Genomic DNA, 9606 nt, shown 5'->3' with positions numbered 1-9606 from the left:
TAATTATTATTATATATTTAATAACTTAAACATTGTTTTGGTAGTAGAGAAAACCTGCATATTGATGCGGGAAATCGTTTGCAGTAATACATGATTTCAATAGATACGTAAACATTTTTCAATAGTTTTATCCAAAACTAACACTACATCCATATATATATATATATATATATATATATATATATATATATATATATATATATATATATATATATATATATATAGATTTACTCAAAATGGAAGCACTTTTTTGGGGAGAAGTAATTTTTTTTCGTTTTTTTTTTAATTTTTTTTTCAGATATCAAGATCACATGAAAATATGAACATTTAAAAAAGACACTTTGTGATGGATGTTATTATTTTGGCGGTAAAACGTTCGAAGAAAAAAATGAAAACATTCAATGCATTGAATGTTTTGATTCTGAGTTTTTTTAAGAGGTTAGAATTAAGGTTTAGAAATTAGGGGCTTAAAAATTAGGGTTTAACTATTAGGGTTTAAAAATTAGGGTTTAGAATTTAGGGTTTAGGGTTTTGGGTTTGGGGTTGAGGGTTTACAGAGTAAACCCGAAAACCCTAAACCCTAAATCGGGCTAAATTCGAAAAAACACTTCACACAAGATGAAAACAAAACGATGCAAATAAACTCAGCAGCAAAACATTCAATGTATTGAATGTTTTTATTTTTTTTCGAGTGTTTTTCCGCCAAAATAATGACATTCAACACAAAGTGCCTTTTTTAAATGTTCACATTTTCATCTAATCTATAATGTTCGTGAACAAAATTTTTTCAAAAAATGAGAAAAAAAAATTGCTTCCCCTTCCCCCCAAAAAAGTGCTTCCCTCTTGATTATGAGGGGGATGATTCTCACACACACTTTTTTGATCCTCACACACCAATTGAGTATTATTAGAAGAGTAAAAGGTTAAAATAGGTGTGTGAGGATCAAAAACGTGTGTGTGAGAATCATCCCCCTATATATATATATATATATATATATATATATATATATATATATATATATATATATATATATATATATATATATACAGAGGGTCATAATCAAGATCAAGAGGGAAACACTTTTTTGAGGGATGTGGGGGGAAGTAAATTTTTTTCATTTTTTTCGAATTTTTTTTTCCAGGCATCACATTTAGGTGAAAATATGAACATTTAAAAAAGACACTTTGTGATGAATGTTATTATTTTGGCGTTAAAACGCTAGAAGAAAAAAAATAAAAACATTCAATGCATTGAATGTTTTTATTCTGAGTTTATTTGCATCGTTTTGTTTTCATCTTGTGTGAAGTGTTTTTTTCGAAATTTAGTCCGATTTAGAGTTTAATTTTAGGGTTTATGGTTTAGTGTTTTGGGTTTAGTCCCTAAACCTAAAACTCTAAACCCTAAACTCTAAACCGTTCGTGTTAAAATATTCAATCTAAATCCTAATTTCTAAACCCTAAACCTTAATTTTTAAACCCTAATAGCTAAACCCTAATTTTTAACCCCTAATTTCTAACCCCTTAAAAAAACTCAGAATCAAAACATTCAATGCATTGAATGTTTACATTTTTTTCTTCGAGCGTTTTACCGCCAAAATAATAACATTCATCACAAAGTATCTTTTTTAAATGTTAATATTTTCATGTGATCTTGATGCCTGAAAAAAAATTTCGAAAAAAACGAAAATAAAAAATACTTCCCCCCAAAAAGTGCTTCCCTTTCGATTATTTATATATATATATATATATATATATATAGTCAAAAGTTCAAACGAGAACCACAAAAGGATGAGAATTGCGAGAACTTATAATTTACAAAGATTTTTACATGTGAATAGATTAAATCAACCATAAACGCTTATGGAGAGTAAGAGTGAATATAAAATAATTTGAATAAACTTATATGTTACCTATATAATGAAATATATATTCTCCTGTTCACATGTTCATATTTGTTTATGTAACATGTGAACATTTCATATAATTAACAATTTAACATGTAATTTGTGGTAATGAACATATGTTTGTTAATGATATGAGCATTCATTAACATTTGCATGTAATTTTTTGTATTTAAATGCATAAAAACTATGAAATTTAAAGGTTCTCGCAGTTATCGCCATTTTTTTGATTCTCGTTTGAACCTGTCCCTATATATATATATATATATATATATATATATATATATATATATATATATATATATATATATATATATATATATATATATATAGGGGCAGGATCAATGGGGAAGTAACCAATCGGGGGGAAGCGGGGGGAAGCAAAAAAATTTTTTTTTTCGTTTTTTTTGAATTTTTTTTTTCCGGCATCAAGATCACACGAAAATATGAACATTTAGAAGAGACACTTCGTGATGAATGTTATTATTTAGGCGGGAAAACGATCGACAAAAATAACATTCAAGATAATATTGTTCGTGAAGAATATGAACATTTTTTTCTTCTTCATGTTTTGTGAAGTAAAATTTAGCCCGATTTAGAGTTTAGGGTTTAGGGTTTAGGGTTTGGTGTTTTGGGTTTATTCCATAAACCCAAAACACCAAACCCTAAACCCTAAACCCTAAACTCTAAACTGTTCGTGTTAAAAACTCAATCTAAATCCTAAATCTAAACCCTAAATCTAAACCCTAAACCCTAAATTTCTAAACCCTAATATCTAAACCCTATAAACCCTAATATCTAAACCCTAATATCTAAACCCCGATAGCTAAAACCTCAAAATACGCTCGAAAAACACGATAATCGTTATATATTACTTCTTCGAGCGTTTTCCCGCCAAAATAAAAACATTTATCACAAAGTGTCTCTACTAAATGTTCATAGTTTCATCTCATCTATAATGTTCGTGAACAAAATTTTTTCAAAAAACGAAAAAAAAAAGTTTTTGCTTCCTCCCGCTTCCCCCCGAATGGTTACTTCCCTCTTGATCCTACCAATATATATATATATAGACTGCAAGAGTCATAAATATGAATATTAACCCAAGTAATTTACTGTTATGTTATAACCATTTAACGACTACTCAAATGGTAAAAGATATTTTTCTAATAATAAATTCAAAATTAATTTATATGTCTAATATTCAATAAACTTTAAGCTCCTAGTAATTTCATGTTTTTTTTTTATCTTTCAACGATTTTAAATGTCTTTAACCCGTACAGTAATAAATGGTTGTAAAAAAGTAAAAGTACTAAACCACATTATTTAATATTGATGACCGAGCTAGATGTTCCTGTTGGTTCGTTTGATTTTTTCGGCAGGATTACACCGCCGGTGGATGACCCTTGGAAGGAGGTCAAGGTTGTCGGAGACGCGTTTTCCGTTTATTGTAGGAAAGGAAACCGAAATGTTATGGAAGATCAGTTTAAAGTTGTAGTCAAGTTTGAAGGATAACATAAACATGTACAAGTGTGAATTTTTTTATTGTTAGATCGTTAATACACGCTAAGAATGTTTTGTTACATACAATTAAAATGTGAATTTCTGTTTGTGCAGGCATTCTTTGGTGTGTTTGATGGCCATGGAGGAACAAAAGCAGCTGAATTTGCAGCGAAAAATCTAGATAAAAACATTTCAAATGAAGTAAAAAAATTGGGTGAAACGAATATATGTAACACCCCGTTTTCTTCATACATGTCTTAAGGTACTTATTTAATCGTTAGAACGTTATAATTCGCTTGTTTATGTGATTAAATGATTTAGAGTGTTAACTTGATGTATGCGATATATATATACATATACATATATATATATACACATATATATACATATATATATATACACACATATATATATATATATATATATATATATATATATATATATATATATATATATATATATATATATATATATATATATATATATGTTTGAGAATGTATGCATGTATAAGTATATGCATGGGTTTTGATAGTGTTAAGTCATGAGAGAGTTAAAGACGAAGTTTAAACGTATATAGGAAGCGTGAACGAGGTGTACAAGTCGAATAAATCGATAGTTGTGTTAAGTTGTCAAAATGGCCAGTTGTAGGCCATTGCCGCGCCACGAGGCTCTTGGGTGCACCGTGACAAATAAAGCAAATCAAAGTCAGGAGTGGATTAAGATAGCTCGAAAAATCAGTTAATTGCAGCGCCGCGACAAAAGGGGTCGCGCCGCGACCCACTGGGTGAACTGGTTCCGGTTTTAGCTTTTAAATAGAGTGAATCAAGGGTATTTTCATCTTTTCACGTGTAGATCTGATTGAGACTTTAAGTCTCAGCCACTTATCTCATTAATTCAATTTCTTTTCTCTTTTCTTCTTCTATTTACTCTCAAAACATAAAACCCATTTAAATTAAAAGTAAGATTCGAAGGTGAAGACTTGTGATTCGATCTTTGGAGCAAATAGGAAATTTTTTCTCCTCGTTCTTAGCTACGACTTGATAGTTTTGGTAAGTTTTGACTCCGTGTTTTGAGTTTTAGTTAATTTATGGTTAGGGTTTGGGCCATTTGAGACTTGTAAGACCCATTTGGGGAATTAATGGGTGAATTGTGTTATATTGATGTAAGGAAAACCCTAATGGCTATAATCTAGGGTTTGGTCATGAAAAATTGGGATTTGTAAGTGTTAAATGTGTTGTTAGTCACTAATACACTTATTTAATGATGAAAGATTTGTTAATGGGTTTGAGTTTGACCAAAGTTGGAAGTCTATGGGTTAAGATGGGTCAAATGGGCAATTATTGACCTAGTTGGGTGAGATGGGTATGAACTACTCTAAGTTGTGTTAGTTGGAGTTAGTAGACTCTAATCACTAGCTTTTAGTGATTTATGACGAGTCATGGCCATTAATGAGCGGTTTTGGGTGGATGTGAGTCATTTAATGCATTAGGTCATTAAATGCTCAAGTGTAAGTGTTGGTGGTTAATTCCACTAATTTGTATGTTAATTAAATGCATAATGTGATAGGTTCATTAGTTTGAAGGTCGCGAGCTTGATTTCCTAGTTCACCAAAGACGATAAGGTGAGTGGAGTAATTATACGTATGTATATATGACGTATTTATTTGTGAATGTTATGGTATGAACCATCGAGCCGGTAGCGCCGAAGTGTGAATCAAAGAGCTGGTAGCACTATAAAATTATGATGTGAACCATCGAGCCGGTAGCATCAAAGTGTGAACCACGAGCCGGTAGCACTATAAAACAAAGTGTGAACCATCGAGCCGGTAGCACTATAAAAGAGTATGACTCAAATGCGTATGGTGTGAACCATCGAGCCGGTAGCACCATAGCGTTTATGGTTAACCATATGGGGGTTTTTTGATTGTTTAGCATATTATATATATAGATTGTGTTGAGTATATGCTAATGCGGTTTTGTGATATTGTACAACTTGTTAGTATTACGAGTATGATGACATGCTATTGAGTTACAAGTTTGGATACGATATTGTGTAAGTGGTTGCAAGTAACTAGGTTATATATGTATATGTATAACTATTGCACTCACTAAGCTTTAGCTTACCCTCTCGTTGTTTACATTTTTAGGCACGAACACGGAGAAATGAAAAGGGGTTATTGGGCATTAGATTCCCATGATGCGTGCTAGTTAAAGCTTTTGGATGATGACCTAATGCTTTTGGGTAGTTTAACCCCAAACCATGCTCGGGTGTAGTTTGGATTAAAACTATCATTTCAAATGGGTCGAACTCGTATTACATTTGATTAATGGCCTTAGTGCCTTTTGTAAACATTAAACTTGTACATTTTAATGGGTTGTATGGAATGGTTTATACCATTCCAATGGCACGTAATGATCGTTACTATAAAAAAAAATTATCCGGTTGAATACGGGTTGGGTTGTTTCAAGTGGTATCAGAGCATGGTCTAAGGGATTTAGGCGACTTGAGATAGGTGCCTAGACTTAGATTTTATTGTGTATGCACGTTATGCGGGACTTGTAGGAGACGGGTCAGACCGGGTGTGGTTAGTGCCTAGGTTATGTGATCTAACCTTGTACTAATTGTTTTGTGTTGTGTTTTGAAATCATCAAGTGAGATAGACGTTGTACTAGCTAGTTAATGCGACGTGCTCGCGTAACAATGATTAGCTACCATTGTTACGGGTTCAAGTCGTGTCAAGCAAGCGATGTACGACGATTGTTTAGCAAGATGGAGCGGTGTGGTATATTTATGACTTGTCCTTCGTTTCGTTGGTTAACCTATTTCCGTTTTGTAGAATGAAGATGAGAAATGGTCAAGATACCGAAAATGGAGGCCCGAGCGAGGACTCCGAATTCACGGCCAAGGTCGAGGCCATCATTAAAAAGTAAAGAGCGGAATTCCTTAAGGATGTCCGAAAGGTTTTCCAAGAATCAGTTGATGGGCAAGTAACCGAGTTAATAAACGAGCAAATGAATGCCGCGATCGAAGAGGCATTAGAAGCTAGAAATATTCATCCTCGGGGCGAAGGGGGTGATGGTAATGGTGGATATGGGAGGCGAGACTTCCATTACAAAAATTTCAAGGATGCTCAACCTCCTATGTTTAATGGAGTGAGAGATCCATTGAAAAGCACATGTTGGATCTCCGACATCGAGGGGGCTTTCCGTACCGCCGAATGTCCTCCCGATAAGAAGACGAGATACGGTTCTAGTATGTTGCGTGAAGAAGCTAAGTTGTGTAGGGACAATAAAATTAAGTTTTATGGTGAAGAGCAATGCATGAGCTTGATGTGGGAAGAGTTCAAAAAGGAATTTTTTAAAGAATACCGAACTCCTTCCGACCTTGATAAAATTTGGGACAAGTTGCACAATTTGCCACAAGGTTCAATGGACTTGGTTACCCTCAAGTCGACCTTTTTGGCAAAGACTCGTTTTTGCCCAGAGTAAGTTGGCGATGATCACAAGTTGATGCTAGATTTTTATCGTACACTAAGCGATGAGTTAAAGCGTAAGATTAGTCAGGGAATGGCTAAGTCTTTTGAGGAATTGTTCGAGTTAGCCTGGGGCTTCGAACCGGAGGTCCCAAAGCAAAGCGATTTCTCTTTCTCTAAGAGAAAATTTGAAGGTTCGAGTCATTGGAACTTTTCGAACAAAAAGAGTAAGAAGGGTTCCGAAAGTGCTAATAGCGTGAAGAAAGGTGGTTCTTTGAGTTATGGACCCACGTGTTTTAATTGTAATCAAAGGGGGCACTTGGCCCGTGATTGTACCAAGGCGCCGAGCAAACTTACTTGTTATAATTGTGGTAAAGAAGGGCACCGATGGCCGGAGTGTCCCGATTTGAACACCGATCATGTTAAGAAGTTGGAAAAGGCGGCGGGTACGGCTCGAGGACGTAATTATTTGATGACCCATGATGAGGCCAAGCAATCCAACGAAGTTGTCTCAGGTACTTTCATGGATAACTCTAATCCGGCAAGGATCCTATTTGATAGCGGTGCTAATTTATCGTTTGTTTCTCCAAAATTTGTGACTAAACTTAATAAGCCACTAGCTAAGTTAAGTCATCTGGTAGATTTGAAATAGCGGATGGTAAGACGGTGCTAGGGGTTGATGTTTGTAATGATTGTGATATTGTGTTCGGTTCCGAAGCGTTTAAAATCGATCTCATTCCGATGACTTTGGGTGAGTTTGATGTTGTCGTTGGTATGGATTGGCTCGATTGTTATAGAGCCGATATTGCATGCCATGAAAAGTCTATTAGGGTAAAGACCCCAAGTGGGGGAGAACTAATTATTCATGGCGAGAGACGGAGAAGACTTGTGCCGATATGCACTTTTGCACGGGCACGTCGTTCTCTTAATAGTGCTGGTATGGCTTTTCTTGCCCATGTAGTTGATACTCGTGAAGAGCCACCGTCCATTCATGAAATTTCGGTGGTTAGTGAATTCGAAGACGTTTTTCTGGACGAATTACCGGGTGTTCCGACGGAAAGACAAGTTGAATTTCGCATTGAGTTGGTTCCGGGTGCTACTCCCATTGCTAAAACTCTTTATCGTTTAGCTCCAATCAAAATGCAAGAATTGTTAAATCAAATCCAAGAGTTACTTGAGAAGGGTTTTATTCGACCGAGTGCTTCGCCATGGGGCGATCCGGTTCTATTCATGAAAAATAAGGACGGTAGTATGCGGATGTTCATCGATTATCGGGAGTTGAATAAAGTGACGATAAAGAATCGTTATCCATTGCCTCGGATTGACGATTTATTTGACCAACTCCAAAGTGCAACTTATTTCTCTAAGATCGACCTACAGTCCGGCTATCACCAAATGCGGGTCCGTGAGGAAGATATTGAGAAAACGGCCTTTCAAACGCGTTATGGGCATTTTGAGTTTGTAGTTATGCCTTTTGGTCTTACGAATGCACCGGCGGCATTCATGGATCTTATGAACCGAGTGTGCCAACCTATGTTGGACAAGTCGGTAATTGTGTTCATTGACGACATACTTGTCTATTCGAAGAGTATGAAGGAACATGAACATCATTTGCGTGGTGTGTTGAAGACGTTGCGGAAGGAGAAGTTGTATGCAAAATTCTCCAAATGTGAATTTAGGCTAAGGGAAGTTCAATTCCTTGGCCATATTGTGAACAAAGATGGTATTAAAGTAGATCCGGGGAAGATTGTGATGGTGAAAAGTTGGGAACGACCGACTACGCCTACAGAAATCTGATGTTTTCTTGGGTTGGCCGGTTATTACCGTCAGTTTATCCAAGACTTTTCTAATATCGCCTCTCCATTGACGAAGTTGACGAGGAAGAACGCGAGATTTAATTGGGAAAACGAGCAAGAAATTGCTTTTCAATTATTAAAGGAGAAGTTGTGTCAAGCTCCGGTGTTAGTGTTGCCGGAAAGTGTAGAAGACATGACGGTCTATTGTGATTCTTCATTAAATTGGCTCGGTTGTGTTCTAATGCAAAGAGGTAAAGTCATCGCTTACGCCTCTCGACAATTAAAGGAACACGAAACGAGATATCCGACTCATGATCTTGAGTTGGCGGCGGTGGTACACGCGTTGAAAATTTGGCGCCATTACTTGTATGGTGTCAAGTGTACGATTTATTCGGATCACAAGAGCCTAAAACATCTTTTTGATCAACGAGATTTGAATTATCGTCAACGTAGATGGATGGATGTGGTAAAAGACTATGATTGTGAAATGCTTTATCATCCGGGCAAGGCGAATGTGGTCGCGGATGCGTTAAGTCGAAAAAGTCAACATCCGGCGATACGAATAGGATCGTTACGCATGATTATTACAAATGATTTCCTTGTAAAGCTCGGTGAGATTCAAATTGAAGCTTATGTTAATAAGAAGCATGAAGAACGAATCATGGGGCAAACGAAGTCTATTACCTTAGGCCCGCATGGTTTGTTATCCTTTCAAAATGGGTGATAATCGACGAGTGCTACTTGATGAAGCGCATAAGTCAAAGTATTCCATTCACCCGGGCACAACGAAAATGTATCTTGATTTGAGAAAGGAGTATTGGTGGCCGGGCATGAAACGTGATGTTGTTAAGTATGTTGAACAATGCGTCACGTGTTTGCAAGTTAAGGCCGAACACCAAAAGCCGTATGGTATGTTACAACCGTTAGAAATCCCAAA

General features: G+C 35.7%; 1 pseudogene; it reads left to right on the top strand.

Moving 5' to 3' along the window:
* Positions 1-3233: 3233 nt before the first annotated feature.
* Positions 3234-9606, top strand: part of LOC139870181 (probable protein phosphatase 2C 25) — a 62450-nt pseudogene continuing 56077 nt past the window's right edge.

This window comes from Rutidosis leptorrhynchoides, chromosome 10 (assembly GCF_046630445.1).
Source record: "Rutidosis leptorrhynchoides isolate AG116_Rl617_1_P2 chromosome 10, CSIRO_AGI_Rlap_v1, whole genome shotgun sequence".
Classification (NCBI taxonomy): Eukaryota; Viridiplantae; Streptophyta; class Magnoliopsida; order Asterales; family Asteraceae; genus Rutidosis; species Rutidosis leptorrhynchoides.
Note: the sequence above shows the minus strand (reverse complement) of the source record. Positions and strands in the feature narration are given on the sequence as shown.